The sequence below is a fragment of the Lathyrus oleraceus genome, chromosome 1, assembly GCF_024323335.1.
Source record: "Lathyrus oleraceus cultivar Zhongwan6 chromosome 1, CAAS_Psat_ZW6_1.0, whole genome shotgun sequence".
NCBI lineage: Eukaryota > Viridiplantae > Streptophyta > Magnoliopsida > Fabales > Fabaceae > Lathyrus > Lathyrus oleraceus.
Window position 1 is genome coordinate 29619045 of NC_066579.1, and position 21127 is coordinate 29640171.

The window sequence follows — 21127 nt, forward strand, 5'->3', positions numbered from 1 at the left end:
GTCTTTGACCATCTTTTCAGAATTGAATCCCAGGCCAAATTTATCAGACTTGTAGGGTATGTTGATCAGTTGACCCCAGCCAGTACGACCACCATCTTCAACCACGGCCTGAGCATCTTTCAGAGAAATCATAGCAGGAGGAGCACGAACAACCTTGGGCACACGGGGAGTCGGCTTAAGGACAGGACTGGTCGGAGGAACTACTTCAAATGACTGAGAGGGAGTCTCAAAGAATTCGCCATCCATCTCGACGTATCTGAAGGTATGCACACTACTGACGATATACTCTTCTTCTCCACACACAGTGACGATCTTACCCTCCATTGGATATCTCAGCTTTTGATGGAGAGACGAAGCTACAGCACTTGCCCCGTGAATCCAAGGGCGTCCCAGCAAGCAGGAATAGGCAGGACGGATGTTCATTACATGAAAGGTAGTGTTGAAAACCTGAGGTCCTATCTTGATAGGGAGAACCACTTCACCATGGACAACACTTTTCGCACCATCGTAAGCACACACCACAATGTCACTAGGCTTCAGTTCAATGCTCTGGCAGTCAAGTTTATCGAGCACGGCTTTCGGTAGCACATTCAAAGAAGAGCCATTATCGATCAGCACATGAGACAAGGTTGTAACACCTCAAAATTTGCCCTCCTCTCTTGGGACTAGCATTAACATATTTGCATTTCATTTTAGGTCATTAGGCATTGCATATTGCATATCATGTGGTTACATTGTGCAAGCTATCCTCCCAAGTCTTGATCAGAAGATGAGGGAGTCAAAGTGCAAGCCTAGGGTTTATTGACTGATCATTAGCCATCTGAGGATTGGGCTGTGAATTAGGGTTTTATGATTCTCAAAGGATATTGGTCTTCATCTTGATTGAAGTGATACATCATCATCATCATGGTTGGATGTCATCAGAAGATTGAAGAAGATTCCTTGAGATTAGGGTTTTGACCATTGGTCAACCCTAATCAGTTGCATTGGGCCAATCAGGGCATGATCAGGAGATGAGGTTTATGATGGTTATGGGGTTCATTCTATGATTATATTGTGTTAATTGAGGCTAGGGTGTCACCCTTGAGCCATTTCAGTTGAAGATTGGGGCTTAATTTGATCTATGCATTGCCAAATTCATCTGTCAGATGAAAAGTCAACTGTGGTCAACTGTACATGATCTGGTGGATTTGAAGGTGGAAACAAGTTAGACACACTTCATTCATGTTGGAACAAGTGTTATATGACATCTCAAAGCTTAAGAATGAAGAAAATCAAGTCAGGACAAAAACTGCCAAAAATAGCAAGTGACTTGTAACTGAAGTTTCCAAAAATGGAAAGTTTTTGACCCCAAAAACAGATGTCCAAGGAAGCTTCAAATGAAAAATTGTTCAACATGACAGATGTAGATCTTGCTCTCACCTTTCTAAAAAGTCCAAGAACTTGAAAATCCAATGTACGGTTTGCAAAATATGGCTCAGTGAATTTCAGAAAAGACCCGTAATCAGGAGGTCATAACTACCACATACTTTGTCCAAATTGCAAGTTCTTTATATGCACAAACTCCATTTGACATGTACTTTGAGGGTGCATCATTGGATTTGTTCAAAAATGGCCAAGGCAAAAAGTCACTTTTCAACTGGACAGCTGAATTGGACCAGGGGCAAAATGGTCCAAATGTCAAAATAATTGGAATTTTTGAATGGGACTTTTTCCAACACCTCAAAAATGGCATTTTAAGTTTGTTTGAATATTCATTTCATGGCTAAGGCATGTAAATTGGATTTTGGCTTGGAAAATGAAAGTGCTAAAAATGGACATTTTGCAAATACAAGGTGAAATTGAGAAATACTCCACCAATGGACATGAAACAAGTTTCTACACATCACATATGTCATTTGGGGATTGCTTGAGCTGTCAAAACAGCTGGCACTAGCTGTCATAGTGCATTGACCATTTTACCCTCCATTTGCAAAATTGCAATTTCACTAATTATGCCAAAATGCTAATTAACATGATTAGTGATGGATTAAGCTACCATATATATTCTAAATCATTGCCTAATCATAACAGAAAATCATTCACCAAAATTCAGATCTAAAAACCTCTCATTCTCTCAAAATTTCATCAAGAACACATAGAACTTCAAATCCAAAATTCTTCCTCATTTCTTGCTCAATTTGCGAAGTTCCTCTTGCATTGATCTTCAATCTTCATTATCTCCATCTGTTTTGGAAGAGTGGAGTGAATAGAGCTTCGAATTACAACTGTTCACACGAGCTCCATTGATGGTGAACTAAGAATTCGTGCACTAGAAGTGGAATTGATCGAACCTGAGCCTATCATTCACTTTCTTGAAGTTTTTTCTGCATCTGTTTCGGACCTAAAAGCTTCGAAACATCAAGATCAATACTGTCTTCAAGATTAAGGTCAGCATTCGAATTCCTCTATTGTGCAAATCTTGATATGGTTTAGGTAGGTCTTATCATGTAGAACACCGTGCACTTTGTCGTTTTGGATTTGGTGAACTGTGGATCGAGATATTATGAATTTTAGTTAGGAGATGAAAACTTAATTCCTTCGATTTGAGAAATGTATGAACAATTAGGTGAAATTACTTGCATATTTGGACTCTACGTGACGATACCTTTCCAACGCCTATTCGCTTGTTGATTTTCATTGAAGTTTGTTGTTCGTCATGTTTACGGATTGCCGGAAAAAACGCGTTGAAGAAGGAGGAATTCTGTGAAAAAAGAGATGTTTGATCCTTGTTTTCGTTTGATTTTGTGATTTTGGTGTTTCCCGCGCCTGGCATTGGTCTGTGTAATTACAATACTGCTGTTAACACATTTAATTAATTATATTAATTCTAAAAAATTTCTTAAAATTCATAACATGTTTAAAAATTCACCAAAAAATCATTAACACATGAAATAATTCATAAAAAATTGTAGAAAAATCAGAAAAATATGGAAATTTTTGTGTTGACTTTGTGGTTGAGTGTAGAATTTTTTTGACCTATTGGTCAAAGTTGTGCTTGGCAAATATTTTATTTGGCATAGGCTTTTCTAATGTATGTCACATTTTGATACATTTTGGCAATTTGATCATGAAATACTCATATCATAAAATAAATGGCTGAAAATTTTTGTGGTGGTTCTTGACTCATTGAGGATTATTTATATGTAAATTTCATGAATTTTTGATACCTGGTTAGAGAGCAGCAAATTCTGGAACTTAGGTGTGACAATTTGTGTCACACCTCTTGATGTCAACTTGTTGAATTTAATTGGATGATCTATGCATGTTGGAATTGGCTGAAATTTTGCATGATGACTTGTTGATATGTTAGGATGTTGTATGAATTTTTGTAGAATTTTTCACTGCCTTTTCTAATTGATCATGATTTTTCATTTCTGGTTGTTGAAATTGCAAGCTCATGTGATACATGTTGGTAGATTGATTGGGAAATCCTCATATTGTATTGTATGGCCATGAAATTTGATATGCATGAACTAGACACATTGTGTGACCTCCCTGTTTTGGTCTCATCCATTTCTTTTTTGTTTTCAATGAGATATGAATTTTTGACTTGGATGTATGCATTGATAGTGTGAATTGAAACATGTAATTGTGTCTGTTTTTGTGGATTTTCATTGACATGGTTTCATTTGCCCAATTAAGCTCAAATTTGACATGGTAGACCTTGATTGACCCCTGTTTAGGTGTATTTAATTTGAGATTTTTTTGATGTGTTTTGGCATGGCTTTGAATGCAATACTTCTGTTTGTATATTTGGTGCTTCATTAGAACCAATATGGATTGTTTTGTGCATGAATTGAACTTGATGGATGATATAAACATGAGACCAATGATGTTTGATCTTGTTTGATGTTAATTTGATGTTGGATGGTGGATACCTTGCTGTTTTAACTTTTTGTTGCTTTTGGACCCTAGGCTTGGCCTAGTGGTCTAGTTGCTAATATTTGCTTGGTTTTTCAGGATCAAAAGCATAAGGCACATGGAGAATGATGCAAATCAATTTTAATTGATGTTGTTGATGTTTGTATATTAACATAGCATTGTTTTGTAGGTGTTGAAGCTTGGGCTTAAGCCTTGAGCTTGCCTTGTGTTGTGCATAGTTTGTTTAAACTGGTTAACTGTTTGTTGTTTATGGTTTGTCTGCTTGAGTACTGACTGAGTTTGATTGTTTCCAGGTACTTTAGTTGCTCAGTTCCTTGTGAACTATTGCTTTGCTTTGCTTTGCTTAAGCAACTTGCATAGAGGTATAACCTTCTTACTTCATGTAGTCTGGAGACCCGGCTGTTACCGAGCCGGGCAAATAAATGTCTGAAGTCCTCCTTAAGAGGCAATGATTGTGGTTGTTTATTTTTAAGCCCAAGCAGGTGAAAGTCCTTTAAATAAGGCAATTGGTGGAAGGTAGGGGTATGCAGTCTACCCCCCACTATTCAGTTGAGTCTTCTCCTTGCTCCCATTACATGGTTGTAGCATTGAGATCAAAAGCCCAAGATCCTGTGCAGTGCACATTGTGTCTGAGTCATCGAGTATAGAAGGGTTCCCCTATTCTGGACCCATGCTCATTTGTCAGCTCTCCCTGGTTAGGGATAAGAGCTGTGAGGTCTGATCCTCACTTCATCCTTTCATCTGCTTCACCTTAGCCTCGTAATGGCAAGGTTAAGAGCAAACACAGCCTGTACAGACGATTGCTTAGGCAGTCAAACCTGATTGATTGAGCCCCTTGTTTGGCTATAGTGCGTGTTATGTGGATATCTGATTGACATGCTTGTTTGAGATACCTGTTCTCATTTGATGATATATGATTGTATGCTTGTGTGCCAGCTTCTTTCCTGGTTAGGTTAGTTTGCTTATGCAAGTAGGATAGAAAACCGAACTTAGGGTTAACGATGCATGACAACGTTAGGCTCGAGTCTCAGCTCCCTAGTTGTGTATTTTTCCCCGGTTTCTGGTTAGCAATTTAGTCCCTTTCAGGGGAACTACATCGCCCTGATCCTTGTTCCAGACAAGGTATGTAGGCAGGTGGTCGTGCGAGACCACTCCGGGCAACCTTTTTCTTTTTTTGCGTGTGTTTAATTGTTATATGACTGTGTGTTTTGGCTCGGATGCCGACGTAAGCCCAGTGATTGGCTGTCGGGCTCCTCGTTTGCCGTTTTGAGTGTGTTTTGGTTCGGATGCCGACGTAAGCCCAGTGATTGGCTGTCGGGCTCCATGTTTGCCACCCTTGCTTGTTTGTATGTTTTGTGTTGTTTGGCGTGCGTAAGCCGAACTACAGAGGCTCTGATTCTTGTTCCAGACAAGATATGTAGGCATAAGGTGCGATACCTTATCGAGCTCCCTTCTCTTAACCCCACCTGCGTTCCCTTGTGTGTGTGTGTGATGTTTAGCAACCTTTTCTTTTCTTAGAACGTGGATCCCGTCGAGTACGACGGACGTGAGGGGTGCTAATACCTTCCCCTCGCGTAACCGACTCCCGAACCTTTTCTCTCTGGTCGCGAGACCATGTCTTTCCAGGTTTCTCTGAGCGTTTCCTTTCCCTATCTTGGGATAAATAACGCGCAGTGGCGGCTCTGTGTGCGTTTTATTTTCGAGCCTCGCCGGTTGATTTTTCGCAGGATGCGACAGCTGGCGACTCTGCTGGGGACTTGCGATGTAGACCTATGCTGGTCCATCGTCCCTAAGCGAGTCCTTCCTAGCGTTCTAGGATTAGTTTAGGTTGCTTGTTTGTGTTATTTATTGCATTTATTATTCTAACCAGTGTGTATATATTTGCATTAAATGTTTGCATGCATCATACTATCATGTTGTTGCTGTCCTCTGCAGGTGGTTCTGTTGTGTGGGGTGGGTGTTCTGAGTGGGGCTAAAACCCAGGCCCGAGTATACACCTAGGACTAGTGTGGTCTCACGTTGCCTCTTTCATGTTAAGTCAACATGTGCCTGGCGGCGTGATGTGCCACAAGCCGGACGAGGCTCACTTGATAGTGCTCATCTCTGTGGATATTCCGCTTTGTTTGAGTCACTCCATTTGAGTTGTTGACTCTGGTGACCGATCATTCCCGGATCTTTGGTTTAGACGATTTTAAGGGAGCTACAATGGCACACCCGAAAGGGCAAACCCATTGAGTATCTCCGCCCGATTGTCGAGACCATTATCCGCCTTAGGATGACTTGATTAGAACTTACCTGTGAGGGGAGGGTTGTTCTGTCAGATGTTTGTTCAGATAGCCTTCAGATGGTGACTTTTGATCTGTGATTCAGAGACATAATTATAAGTCGGATTTATGGTCATTTATTGCCGTGACGCCGGAGTGCTGTCTGTGACTTATCAGTGGGGATCCGTTTATTTCGGATTTCCCGGGCCGAGATATTTTATCAGTGGGGATCCGTTTATTTCGGGTTCCCCGGGCCGATTCAGATAAGGGTGATGTGTCTACTCGGATATGGTTTGGTGATGATGGTGATGATGATGTATCTGTCTTCCGTTTATTTCGGAACCCGTGGGTCAGAATTGGGATTGTACATTCCTCAGATGGTTATGATCAGTTCAGAGCCCAGATTCAGTGCAAATGATCAGATGGCTTGGAGGATGGCAACGCATTGCATTCATTCATCAGCATCATTACATTTTGCATTAATTGCATCTAACACATGTTTACCCATATGCAGGGACATTTTTGATCGACATCCTGGTTGAGAGATTTCTGCTCCAATATGAGGACCGGTTTGAAGAACAACATTGCTTACAGTTTCTTTGATCCAGAGATTGGTGTGCTCAAGGATATGATAACATTGATTACTCCTGACCATGTGGGAATGTTTAGAGAGTCATACGGCGGTATTCTGAAGATGGTTTTCAGACTCACTGACTGCGACAGGAGCGCCATCCACACTCTTCTTCAGTTCTATGACCCTGGGTTGAGGTGTTTCGTTTTTCCAGACTATCTGTTGGGACCTCTGATGGAGGATTATGTCAGCATCCTGGGTATTCAGATCCGTGATCAGATTCCTTTTCATGTCACCAGAGCAGAGCCAGATGTCCTTGGAATTTCACGTGCTCTTTATTTGAGTCCGGAAATGGTCAAGGAAGGTTTGAAGGAAAAAGGAAAGCTACCCGGGTTTCATTTGAGTTTCTTGGAGGCCAATGCCAAGGAACATGCTGCTGTGGGTAACTGGAAGACGGTCTGTGCTCTGATTGCTGTGAGCATTTATGGGATTGTGCTGTTTCCTAACCAGAAGAATTTTGTGGACCATAATGCTATCAGATTGTTTATGCAGAGAAACCCTATTCCTATCCTGATTGGAGATGTTTACTATTCAGTGCATAACAGGAATGAGAAGAGGCGTGGGGGTCTGGTCAGATGCTGCTCTCAGTTGCTCTTTAGATGGTTCATGGGGTATTTGCCTTCCCGAGGTGCTTTTGTTCAGATTGACCCTAGTGTCAAGTGGTCCTTCCGATTGATGGGTCTGCGGGCTGATGACATTGCTTGGACTCATAATGGTTTAGCTGGTCAGGACTTCATATGCAGTTGTGGGAGTTTACCTAATGTGCCTTTGGTGGGAGTTCAGGGTTGCATTAATTACAACCCGATGCTTCTCCGGAGACAGATGGGGTTTGCTATAGAGGGTCCTCCTCTCGGGCGAGAGATTCAGGAGTCCTTCTATTTCCCGATTGATGGTAACCAGACCAAGCTGAGGCAGGTATTGGACGAATGGCGAGATATCCAGAGGAGGGGTAAGGTTCCTTATGGCAAAGTCAACTGCCGGTATTTTCCACTATTTGAGGATTGGTTGCGGAAGAGGATTGAGTCTACATTTCTACCGTTCCCTGGAGGTGACTCAGTGTGTCCTAGGATTGAGGGTCCAAGTTCTTCTGTCAGCATGGAGGAGTTCCTTGAGATGAAGAGGGCCAGAGATCAGTTACTTGCAGAGAAAGCGGAGTTGGAGAGAAGTGTTGCTCATTTTCAGGCAGCTAATCAGGAAATCAAAGTGAAGATGGAAGATCAAGACAAGCGACATGCTTTGGAGGCCAAACGCTTCGAGATGGATACAGCCTACTATGGGAAGATCAGCCAAGCTTTAGCATCGTCCAACAGGGAACATGACATCACAAAGGAGAAGCTGTTCAGAGCATCGAAGGTGATTGAAGATGAAAAGAGGAGGCAGATCATTGTCCGGGATCAGAGAGATGACAGAGTCAGGGGTCTCATTGCTGAGTGGGAGGCAAAGCTGCAAGTCAAGGAGTCAGAGAAGCTAAAGATCATTGCAGAGAGAGATCACTATATGGCTGAGAGAGACCACTACTTCAGGCAGATGAAGATTCATCAGAAGGAAGTTGGAAGACTACAGCAGGAGAATACCGAGCTCAGGTTCGCCGCAGAGTTCGCGAGGATGGAAGATGAGATAGGGCCATCTGTGGGACCCTCATCTAGCTAGATCTTTCATTTGTGTTGGATTACCGTCAGGCTCGTTGACGGAATTCACTTGTCTGTATTTCTTTCCAATTTTGGAGGATTGTATTTGACTTTGTCTGGTTGATGTATGACTATGGCACTGTTTGTGCACTTTTTGGTTATGTAATGATGGTTTCTATTCAGTGATTGGTTGACAAGCTTTATTTGCTTTACCGTATGCACTTACACAAGCACACACATGGTTGGGGGGAATCATGCTAAATCACATATCTCCGATCTGCACGATGAAATCAAACACTGCTAATCAGAATGTTAATGTCGGCTTATTATTTGTCTCGATGATGCCAGGGTCGAGAGACAAAGTGTCCTTCATATGGATAGACACTGCATACATGCATTAATCATGATAACTTGTGTTTTATTTTGCAGGTGACTATTACTAACGTGCTTGTTTGTAAACAGGAACCATTGCTCGCGCTCGAAGAGTAGTACCCCTACACTCAACTCGCCCTCACCGATATTACACAAGAAGAAACACTCCCAGACTCATGGAGCTTCCCAGTGCTGATATGCTGGAACTGAAGGAGAAAATGAACGAACTGATCAATATAATGCAAGGTTTTGCCATTGGTCAGAAGGCTCTCGCAGATAAGGTTGAGAAACTCGAGCGGGTTTCTGCTGTGAGCAGTGGGGTCAACCTGGATGGAGTCTCCAACCAGGGGCAAGGATCTCGTGATGGTGGGAAGAGGACAACAGTTGGTCTGGTGAATAATGCTGGTGGTGTTGGTGGCCAACCGGGGCAGAATACGAAAGACAACTTTGTGCCTCCGTTTTATGGTTTTGACGAAGATCAGGAGGAAGATAGAGAGGCTGACCAGTTCTCTATGCGAAATGAGCCTTTTGTGCCTTATGACATTCCTCCTCAGAACAAGGAAATTCAGCTGCTGGCTGAGAAGATAAAAGTGCTTGAGAGCTATGCCACGCCTGGGGTGGTAAACATGTCCAACATGGGATTGGTGGAGGGAATTGTGATTCCTCAGAAGTTCAAGGCGCCTGCGTTCGATAAATACAACGGTAGTTCCTGCCCGGAAACTCATCTCCAGGCATTTGTCCGCAAAATCTCAGCATACACCGCGGATCAAAAACTGTGGATGTACTTTTTCCAGGACAGCCTGTCTGGAGGCTCCTTGGAATGGTACACCAAGTTGAGATCGTCCGATATCAAAAGCTGGCAAGATTTGGGAGATGCTTTCTTTAAGCAATACCAATTTAATGCTGATATGGCTCCGAGTCGTACCCAGCTGCAGGGTATGTCTCAAAAGCATAACGAAGGATTCAAGGAGTATGCTCAGCGATGGAGAGAACTGGCTGCGAGGGTGCAACCTCCTCTGGTGGACAGGGAGATGTCGGATTTGTTTATGGGGACCCTGCAGGGGCCGTTTGCAGAACGAATGGTGGGGTGTCCTGTTACCAACTTCTCTGATATCGTGGTAGCTGGAGAAAGAATAGAGAGTTGGTTAAAGCTGGGCAAAATTCAGGGTGCGTCTTCTTCTTCTTCAGGGTCGAAAAAGCCGTTTGGTAACAATGGTGGACAGAGGAAGAAAGAGGGAGATACCAGTGCAGTGTACGCTCAACGCGGACCCAGTAGGGACCGTTACTTCCAGCACAATGCTGCAGTAACAATTCCTGCTGAGTCTCATTCAGCACAACCGCAACAACAACAACAGCAGCAACAGCAACAAAGACAACAACCCTTTCAGCAGAGACAACAAAGGGCTGGTTATCAGATCCGAGGCAGAGCGCAGGATCGTCAATTTGATAGGCCTCCAGTGAGTTATGCTTTCTTGTTTAAGAAGCTGCAGGATTTGGGCCTTGTGCAGACCAGAACTCTGGCACCTTTGAGACCTGATCAAAGGCCAGCCAGTTATGATGAGAATGCTAAATGTGAATTCCACTCGGGTGCGCCCGGGCACAACATTGAGAACTGTAAAGCTTTTAAGCACACAGTTCAAGACCTGGTGGATTCCAAAGCCATTAATTTTGCGCCATCTCCCAATGTCAACGCAAATCCCATGCCTGCGCATGGTCAGAGGGGGGTGAATGCAATTTTTGAGGAAAGTCGAGTTGGGCTATTTGATGTTGATCAGCTGAAGACGCCTTTGGCTGAGGTCAAGAGGCAGTTGTTAAGAAATGGGGTTTACCCGGGCTGCGGGTTTGAGTGTGCTGAGTGCACTATTTCTGCAAATGGTTGTGAGCTTCTGAGGAAGCATGTCCAGGGGCTGATGGACGATGGGGAGATTGTGATCGAGAAGTCTGAAGGGAAGAAGGAGGAGGTCTCCACCATAACCATTTTCTATGACCCGGTTGATTTGTCTAACCTGGTGGAGGAGGCTCCAGTTACCATCACGGTACCTGGGCCGATTCCATACGACAAAGAGGATGCCGTGCCATGGCATTATGGGGGAGAGGTATATTGTAATGGTGAGAGGTTGGAAGAACAATCTGCTAGTGAAACCACCGTGCTAAAGGTGGATAATGCCGGTCCCAGCGGTTTCACTCGCAGTGGAAGGTTATTTGCTCCCGATGCTTTGAGGAGGGGGGAGGAAGAAAAAGATAAAAAGGAAAAGGCCGAGGCTTTAGCCAGGGCAAAGGGGAAGGCTGTGGCAGATAGCGGTAATACTCCTGTGATGACACCGGCGCCTGCGGGGTCGGATAACAAATTTGATGATGAGGCTGAAGAGTTTCTGAGAATCATCAAAAAGTCGGAGTATAAATTGGTGGATCACTTGCAGCAAACACCTTCTAAGATCTCGATTCTTTCACTGCTGTTGAGTTCTGAGGGTCATAGGGAGGCTTTATTGAAAATTCTGAAGAAAGCCTATGTGCCTCAGGAAATCACAATCAACCAATTGGAGACGGTCGTATCCAACGTGCATGCTAGCCATGGGTTGGGCTTTACTGATATGGATTTGACCGTAGATGGAAGGAACCATAATCGGGCGCTACACATTGCGATGGAATGCAAGGGAGCCGTGCTTTCGCATGTGCTGGTTGATACCGGTTCCTCTTTGAATGTGTTGCCTAAGAAGGCCCTGGCAAAGCTTAATTGTGATGGGCTGATTTTGACCCCGACTGATTTAATTGTGCGGGCTTTTGATGGGTCAAAGCGAGCCGTATTCGGGGAGGTGGAGTTACCAGTAAAGATTGGCCCGGAGGTGTTTAAGTCAACCTTCTATGTTATGGACATCCAACCAGCTTACAGTTGCTTGTTGGGTCGCCCATGGATTCATGCTGCGGGAGCAGTTACGTCGACTTTGCACCAAAAGCTGAAATATGTTTGGGGAGGCCAGGTCGTTACTGTTTGCGGAGAGGAGGACATCTTTGTCAGCCACCTGTCTTCTTTCAAATATGTTGAGATGGACGGCGAAATATGGGAGACGCCTAGCCAGTCATTTGAAACTGTTAAGGTGGAGAATGCCCTGTTCGCCAAGCAAGAGGAAGAGAAACCGTCCATCGCTTCTTATAAGCAGGCTGCTGAGGTAGTCAAAAGCGGAGAGGCTCCAGGCTGGGGCAGAATAATGGAGGTCCCTGAGAAAAAAGACCGTTTTGGGGTTGGATATCAACCGGGCCGAGGCTTGGGACGAGGAAGAGGGGGTCGTACGTCTGTAACTTTCACGAGTGCCGGAATGCTGGATCCGGACCACATCTACATGATGGGTGAAGATATTGACAGCGACTGTGACATGGACCGATGGATAACGTCGTGCGAACCAGGGATGGAAATCCACAACTGGAAGGCCGAAGAAATCATCCGGGTCACTCTCCTCGAAGAGTAATATTTTTCTTGTTTCTTTCTTATTTGCATGCAAACCTTACGTGTTGCCCGACACGTAATGGTTCATTGTAAGGGCCACCTCATGTCATAATTTGCAAAATTCTGCATCATTAATAAAAGGATGTTTTTCAGTCAAAAGCGGTGTTCCCTGTTTTTCATTTATTTTTGCAGTTTAAAAAAATAAAAACAAATAAAAATGGCAATGTTTTCATTTTTCCTTTTTTTAAATTTCTCACACCGGTTCTAAAGCAATGCATGAATCAACATTCATGCAGATGCGATTCCTCTCCGGATCTCATTGATAACAATCCTGTTACGCCTCTATATGATTTCGACAATCCGATCTATCTTGCTGAAGAAAAAGACGAAGAAGATTGTGAATTGCCGGAGGAATTAGCCAGGTTGTTAAGACAAGAGGAGAAGGTGATTCAGCCGCATGAAGAGCCGATTGAGGTCGTGAACTTGGGTACCGACGAGGTCAAAAGAGAGGTGAAAATCGGGGCTGCTTTGGAGGAAAGTGTTAAGGGCAGATTGGTGGTGCTATTGAAAGAGTATGTCGATATCTTTGCCTGGTCTTATCAAGATATGCCAGGGTTGGATACCGATATCGTTGTGCACAAGCTACCGTTGAGAACAGATTGTCCTCCAGTGAAGCAGAAGTTGCGCAGAACTCGACCTGATATGGCGATGAAGATTAAGGAAGAAGTGCAGAAGCAGTGGGATGCTGGTTTCCTTGCTGTCACTAACTATCCGCCATGGGTTGCGAACATTGTGCCAGTCCCGAAGAAAGATGGGAAAGTAAGAATGTGTGTGAACTACCGGGATCTGAATAGAGCTAGTCCGAAAGATGATTTTCCATTACCTCACATTGACGTGTTGGTAGACAATACAGCTCAATTCTCGGTGTTTTCCTTCATGGATGGCTTTTCTGGCTATAATCAGATCAAGATGTCGCCAGATGATATGGAGAAAACAACGTTCATCACACCATGGGGTACCTTTTGTTACAAGGTGATGCCATTCGGTCTAAAAAACGCCGGTGCTACTTATCAGAGAGCTATGGTGACTTTGTTTCATGATATGATTCATCATGAAATTGAATGCTATGTTGATGACATGATAGCAAAGTCCCAAACAGAAGAGGGGCATTTGGTTGATTTGGCTAAGTTGTTTGACCGGCTGAGACGATTCAGACTGAGGTTGAATCCGAATAAGTGCACGTTCGGAGTGCGGTCCGGTAAACTGCTGGGGTTCATTGTAAGTGAGAAAGGAATTGAGGTTGATCCTGCAAAAGTAAAAGCAATAAAAGAAATGCCTGAACCGAGAACAGAGAAGGAGGTTCGTGGTTTCTTAGGTAGATTGAACTACATTTCACGGTTCATATCTCACTTAACAGCCACGTGCGAACCGATATTCAAATTGTTGAGAAAAGATCAAACGGTTAGGTGGAATGATGATTGCCAAGCGGCGTTTGAAAAAATAAAAGAGTATTTGCAGGAGCCTCCGATTCTGATGCCTCCTGTGGAGGGAAGACCGTTAATTCTGTACCTGACAGTCCTCGAGGGGTCTATGGGGTGCGTATTGGGGCAGCATGACGAGTCTGGTCGAAAAGAGCATGCCATATACTACCTTAGCAAAAAGTTTACCGACTGTGAAACAAGATATTCACTGCTCGAGAAAACTTGCTGTGCTTTGGTCTGGGCTGCTCGCCGACTAAGGCAGTACATGTTGGTTCATACCACTTTATTGATTTCCAAGATGGATCCGATCAAGTACATTTTTGAGAAGCCAGCATTGACCGGGCGGGTTGCGAGGTGGCAAATGATTTTGACAGAATATGATATACAGTATACCTCTCAGAAAGCGATCAAGGGGAGTGTATTGTCTGATTACCTCGCCCAGCAACCCATTGATGATTATCAACCGATGAAGTTTGAATTCCCTGATGAGGACATCATGTTTCTCAAATCGAAAGATTGCGAGGAACCAATCCCGGAGGAGGGGCCTGACCCTGAATCCGAATGGATTCTGATGTTTGATGGGGCCGTTAACGTGAATGGAAGCGGTGTTGGTGCTGTTTTGGTTACGCCGAAAGGATCTCACATTCCTTTTGCTGCCCGGCTAACATTCGAATGTACCAACAACGTAGCTGAATATGAAGCTTGTATCTTGGGTATTGAAGAGGCGATTGATTTGAGGATCAAGAACCTTGTTATATATGGAGATTCAGCTCTAGTTGTGAATCAGGTTAACGGAAAATGGTATACGCATCAATCTCATTTGGTTCCGTATCGAGATTATACGAGGAGATTGTTGACGTTTTTCACCAAGGTGAAGATGCATCATGTGCCCAGAGAGGAGAATCCTTTGGCAGATGCTTTGGCTACTCTGGCTGCCTTGATTAAGGTGCAGAGGTGGAATCAGTTCCCCAGTGTGGAGATCGGACGTCTGGATAGACCGGCTTATGTGTTTGCTGTTGATACAGCGCCTGATGATGAGAAGCCGTGGTATTATGATATCAAGCGCTATCTTGAGACACAAGAATATCCTGAGGGAGCATCCAAGAAGGATAGAAAGACTCTGCGGAGATTAGCCATGGTATTCTACCTGAATAAGGATGGGGTTCTGTATAAGCGGAATTTTGATTGGGTCTTGCTCAGATGTGTTGATGATAGTGAAGCAAGCCAATTGATGAAAGAAGTTCATGAGGGATCGTTCGGTACCCATGCCAGTGGGAATGCAATGGTAAAGAAGTTGCTGAGAGCGGGTTATTATTGGATGACAATGGAGGCCCAATGTTTTAATTTCGTGCGGAAGTGTCATAAATGCCAGATTTATGCTGATAAGGTGCACGTGCCTCCAAATCCGTTGAGCTTAATGTCGTCTCCGTGGCCGTTTGCTATGTGGGGCATTGATATGATTGGAAAGATTGAGCCTACAGCTTCGAATGGGCACAGGTTCATATTAGTGGCTATTGATTACTTCACCAAGTGGGTAGAAGCAGCCTCTTATACGAATGTGACGAAGCAGGTCGTGGCCAGATTTCTCAAGAGAGACATCATTTGCAGATATGGGGTTCCCGAGAGAATCATTACTGATAATGGTTCTAACTTGAATAATAAGATGATGGCAGAGTTGTGCCGGGAATTCAAGATCGAGCATCACAATTCTTCTCCCTATCGTCCGAAGATGAATGGGGCGGTTGAGGCAGCCAACAAGAATATAAAGAAGATTGTGCAGAAAATGGTGGTAACCTACAAGGATTGGCATGAGATGTTGCCGTTTGCGTTACATGGGTATCGAACGTCGGTACGCACATCTACTGGGGCAACTCCTTTCTCATTGGTGTATGGGATGGAGGCTGTATTACCTGTCGAGGTTCAGATTCCCTCTTTGAGAGTCCTGATGGACGTGAAGTTGCAAGAGGCTGAATGGGTAAGGACCCGGTATGAAGAGTTGAGCTTGATTGAGGAAAAGAGGCTAGCAGCCATTTGTCATGGGCAGTTATACCAGCAAAGGATGAAGCGTGCTTTTGACAAGAAGGTGAGACCTCGGGTATATCACGTGGGTGATATGGTGTTGAAAAGGATCCTTCCTCCTCAAAACGATCGTAGGGGCAAATGGACACCGAATTATGAAGGTCCATTCGTGGTCAAGAAGGTTTTCTCTGGCGGAGCCTTGTTGCTAACGACCATGGATGGCGAAGATTTTCCATCCCCTGTGAATGCGGACGCAGTTAAAAAATACTTCGTATAATAGACCCGCTGGACGAAAAGAACAAAATAGTCCAGGCAAAAATGGGCATCCCGGCGAACCAAAAACAGAAAAGGGTTCGGGCAAAAATTAGGGATAAAATGAAAAATGTACACCCGGCAAGTCGAAAACCTGAAAAGGCGACTTGGGCAAAAAAGGGTATCCCGGTGGACTGAAAACCCGAAAGGGAGGTCCAGGCAAAAGAGGGATTGAAACGAACAACTGCGTCCAGCATGATCGTTTGCGCTTTGGTTGAAGCATCATGGATAATACCCGGTAGGGATCAGTCGGAATCGTCTTGTTCAGAAGGCAGAAAGCATGGAGAGTCTGAGGACATATGGGGTGTAACTGAGTTGGAACTCGATGAGATTACGGGTTTCACATTGCCATCAGGATAGACTTTTCCTTTTGTGCGCAATTACCTCTTTTCAGGAATTGCTTCCTTTGTATTGCTCATTTGAGCCACACATTTTTTCCAATCAATAAAATGCATATTCAGTCAAATAATTTTGTTTTTGTCTTTCATTACCGCTTTGATTGCAAAAACATCCGATTATTTTGATAAAGAATCTTTGCATTTTAAGACATACAGGTTTCCTTCCAATGCATGTTTATAAGATTGAAAGCTTGAAATCTTATTTGGAAGGTTGAGTGACCCAAGTGTTGAAATCTTGACACGCCTGGGGCACGGTTTTATCTAACGATCTGTTTTGCAGGAACTGTTAGATATTTTCACTCACTTGCAGGTTGTGATGTGGAAGCTTTGTAAAAGATCCCCAGAGAGTTCGCTCAGGAACTAATGAATGGAAAAACGACGAAGTGACGTTGCGGCGTACGACGATCCTTGATGGTAATCAAGAAGACTCTTCAAAGTCGAAAGGCTTGAAAGTGTGTAATTCCCCGTAAAGTCCGCTCAGGGACGAATGCATGAAGAAAGGACGGAGAGACGACGAGACGTCCGACGACCTTTGGAATTAACCAAGAAGACTCTTCAAAATCGGAAAATCGAATTTCTGTATAACTCCCAGGAGTACGCTTTCCGTCAAGTGCGGAGCGACTTGGAATATAAGATGATGGGGCAGAAAAGGTCCAGACGAGTCTGGGAATTCTCAAAAGTGGAAAGCTGATACGAGATTGGGAGGTGGAGTACCATGGGTCGACGAGTCGATGGGTGTTCTGTACCAACTTTTCTCATTTCCCAGCTAGGTCCCCAAGCAGTGTCAGGAGGACCATTTCCCCAACAGATCCGAGGTCTGTAACTTCCCCAGCCGAGTCGTGATGGTTATCCCCGGCGGGTGTAAAACGGTGTTTCCTCAGCAGCCAGGCCAGAAGGTTGTTGTTCCCCGAGTGGAGCGGGTCTTTTTCAAAGAAATATATCTCCAGCAGTTCCCCGAGTGGAGCGGGTTTCAAAGAAATATATCTCCAGCAGTTCCCCGAGTGGAGCGGGTTTTTTCAATGACATATCTCTCCAACGGTGTTCATTCTACCAGTGGATTGGACAAGTTCCCGTAGCGGACGGATTTTTTGCATCCCCAGCTGAGTTGATTCTATCTATGGATTGCATGGGTAATCCCCAGCGGGTGATAGATTGATGCTTCCCCAGTCGACAGTCCTGGAGGTTGTTGTTTCCCCAGCGGAGTATTTGCGAGCACTTCCCCAGTGAAGTCAGCAGGTATCTGTGAGGGTTTTCCCAATGCAGAGTCAGGATTAATGTCCTCAGCGAGTCAAAGACTGTTGTATCCCCACAGAGTGTTGGTGGTGCTTATCCCCAGCAGTTTCTCGAGTGGATTGGGTACAAAGGAGGTTCTTCCCCAGCAAGGGTTGCCTTATTCCCAGCAGCAGTTATTCCCCAGCATGGTGGAAATCGGAGCGTTTACGAGTCCCTCAGCGGAGTGTCTCGTATTCCCCAGAAGAGTCCCTTGAGGGGGATACCTTTTTATGCATTCATCATGAAAAAATAAACATGGCATATTGCATAGAAAAATAAATAATCGCGTAGCATTTCCATAATTATGGAGCATTACGCAGAAAAAATCAATCATGCATCATTACGAGCATAAGCTAGTCTCAAACCGTGGTTACTGTTCGAGAAGTGGTTTTGCCCAAAGGTGAAGAGGTGTTACTCCGAGGAGTTCAGCATCGTGATTGAATCAAAGGATGTACCCCAGTAGTGCGATACTGGAGGAAGCTTTTCCGTCGGGCAGAGATGGAAATGAAGATCGGAGAATGTTACGCGATCAGCGCGATTCGAGCCGTGGTTACCGCTTGAGGATTGGTTTTGCCGGATAGTGAAGACGATACTCCGAGGAGTTCAGCATTGTGAGCAACGGTATTTCCCAGTCATTGTTTAATGTCTGGTCGAGTTTTCTTTGGTGTCAGTAAACATCATCATTCGATGTCCAGTAAACGTCGAGTTATTTCCCGGTCATTGTTTAATGTCTGGTCGGTCATTGTTTGATGTCCCGTCAACATCCTTGTTTGATGTCCTGTCAACATCATTGTTTGATGTCCTGTCAACATCATTGTTCGATGTCTGTCCGCATCATTATTTGATGTCCTGTCAACATCATTGTTCGATGTCCTGTCCACATCATTGTTCGATGTCCAGTAAACGTCGAGTTTTCTCCCAGTCATCAGTCAGTGTCTGGTTGAAAATGTTACTCTGAGGAGTGTGGTACCATGACGTCAGATCAGCAGTGTTCCCCAGTAGTGCGATATTGGAGGAAATGTTTCCGTCGGACAGAGATGGAAATGATATCAGAAGACGTTACGCGAGCAGCGCGTATTCCGGGGTTCAAATGGAGAAAAGGAGATGTTGCGACATTTTCTGGAGATCGGGGTTCAATCAGAGAAGAGTATATGCTGAGGCATTTTCCGGGGTTCAATCGGAGAAAAGAAATGCTGAGGTATTTTCTGGGGTTCAAATGGAGATTGGAGTTGAAGATTGTATCCGGGATGCGGTCCGCAGGATTATCTTCTGTTCATGTGTCGCCTTAGACTCTGGCGGAGGCCAATGGAGGTCGTTATAGGTGTCTTCTGAGGAAGAGATGCACATGCTACCTTCCTTTTGTGAAGGTTTACCCTCTGACATGTCGCCCTCAGAGTGGTTTGGTGTTATTTCCGACGTTGCCAGCGGAATTATCACGGAAGAATGGAGAAAAGGATATGCTGAGGCATTTCCTGGGGTTCAAACGGAGAAAAGGAAATGTGGAGACATTTTCTGGAGATGGGGTTCAAATGGAGAAAGGGAGATGTTGCGACATTTTCTGGAGAACGGGGTTCATTCTGGCGATCGAGAGTTATCGTCAGGCGACTGGGGTTCAAACTGGAGATGGGGTTCATTATTTTGGCAAAGAAGGAGTGCTGAGGCATTTTCCGGGGTTCAAATGCAGAGATCCGAGGATCATTTGCGCAAAGAGAAAAATTGCGGGGTTCAAGAAAATGAAAAAGAAAAGAAGAAAATTTCGGGGTTCAAGAAAAGCATGAAAAGAATGATAATCCCGAGTGGATGTGTGGTGATCAGGCCATGGTTATCCCTGCGTTACCATTTATTTTGGTATCCAGGTCGACGTTTTTGAGTTTGTTTCTTCGCCGATGCTGACAGGCGTTGCTAATTATCTCATCAGAGTGCAAATTGTTCGTCTGTTCTTGGTATTCAATCACTCTTCATCCTGATCATCCGAAAGCCGAGGCTATTTCGTATCGACAGGTTCACAGTGGATTGAATAGGGGCAACTGTAACACCTCAAAATTTGCCCTCCTCTCTTGGGACTAGCATTAACATATTTGCATTTCATTTTAGGTCATTAGGCATTGCATATTGCATATCATGTGGTTACATTGTGCAAGCTATCCTCCCAAGTCTTGATCAGAAGATGAGGGAGTCAAAGTGCAAGCCTAGGGTTTATTGACTGATCATTAGCCATCTGAGGATTGGGCTGTGAATTAGGGTTTTATGATTCTCAAAGGATATTGGTCTTCATCTTGATTGAAGTGATACATCATCATCATCATGGTTGGATGTCATCAGAAGATTGAAGAAGATTCCTTGAGATTAGGGTTTTGACCATTGGTCAACCCTAATCAGTTGCATTGGGCCAATCAGGGCATGATCAGGAGATGAGGTTTATGATGGTTATGGGGTTCATTCTATGATTATATTGTGTTAATTGAGGCTAGGGTGTCACCCTTGAGCCATTTCAGTTGAAGATTGGGGCTTAATTTGATCTATGCATTGCCAAATTCATCTGTCAGATGAAAAGTCAACTGTGGTCAACTGTACATGATCTGGTGGATTTGAAGGTGGAAACAAGTTAGACACACTTCATTCATGTTGGAACAAGTGTTATATGACATCTCAAAGCTTAAGAATGAAGAAAATCAAGTCAGGACAAAAACTGCCAAAAATAGCAAGTGACTTGTAACTGAAGTTTCCAAAAATGGAAAGTTTTTGACCCCAAAAACAGATGTCCAAGGAAGCTTCAAATGAAAAATTGTTCAACATGACAGATGTAGATCTTGCTCTCACCTTTCTAAAAAGTCCAAGAACTTGAAAATCCAATGTACGGTTTGCAAAATATGGCTCAGTGAATTTCAGAAAAGACCCGTAATCAGGAGGTCATAACTACCACATACTTTGTCCAAATTGCAAGTTCTTTATATGCACAAACTCCATTTGACATGTACTTTGAGGGTGCATCATTGGATTTGTTCAAAAATGGCCAAGGCAAAAAGTCACTTTTCAACTGGACAGCTGAATTGGACCAGGGGCAAAATGGTCCAAATGTCAAAATAATTGGAATTTTTGAATGGGACTTTTTCCAACACCTCAGAAATGGCATTTTAAGTTTGTTTGAATATTCATTTCATGGCTAAGGCATGTAAATTGGATTTTGGCTTGGAAAATGAAAGTGCTAAAAATGGACATTTTGCAAATACAAGGTGAAATTGAGAAATACTCCACCAATGGACATGAAACAAGTTTCTACACATCACATATGTCATTTGGGGATTGCTTGAGCTGTCAAAACAGCTGGCACTAGCTGTCATAGTGCATTGACCATTTTACCCTCCATTTGCAAAATTGCAATTT

General features: G+C 43.9%; 1 protein-coding gene across 1 annotated transcript in view; it reads left to right on the forward strand.

Annotated features, from left to right (window-relative positions):
- The first annotated feature begins 2105 nt into the window (after positions 1–2105).
- LOC127076130 (uncharacterized) overlaps positions 2106–21127 on the forward strand; it is a 49227-nt gene continuing 30205 nt past the window's right edge. Inside the window, exon 1 of the mRNA XM_051017803.1 lies at positions 2106–2429. The gene's annotated coding sequence lies outside the window, so the exon portion shown is untranslated. The remainder of the gene's footprint in view (positions 2430–21127) is intronic.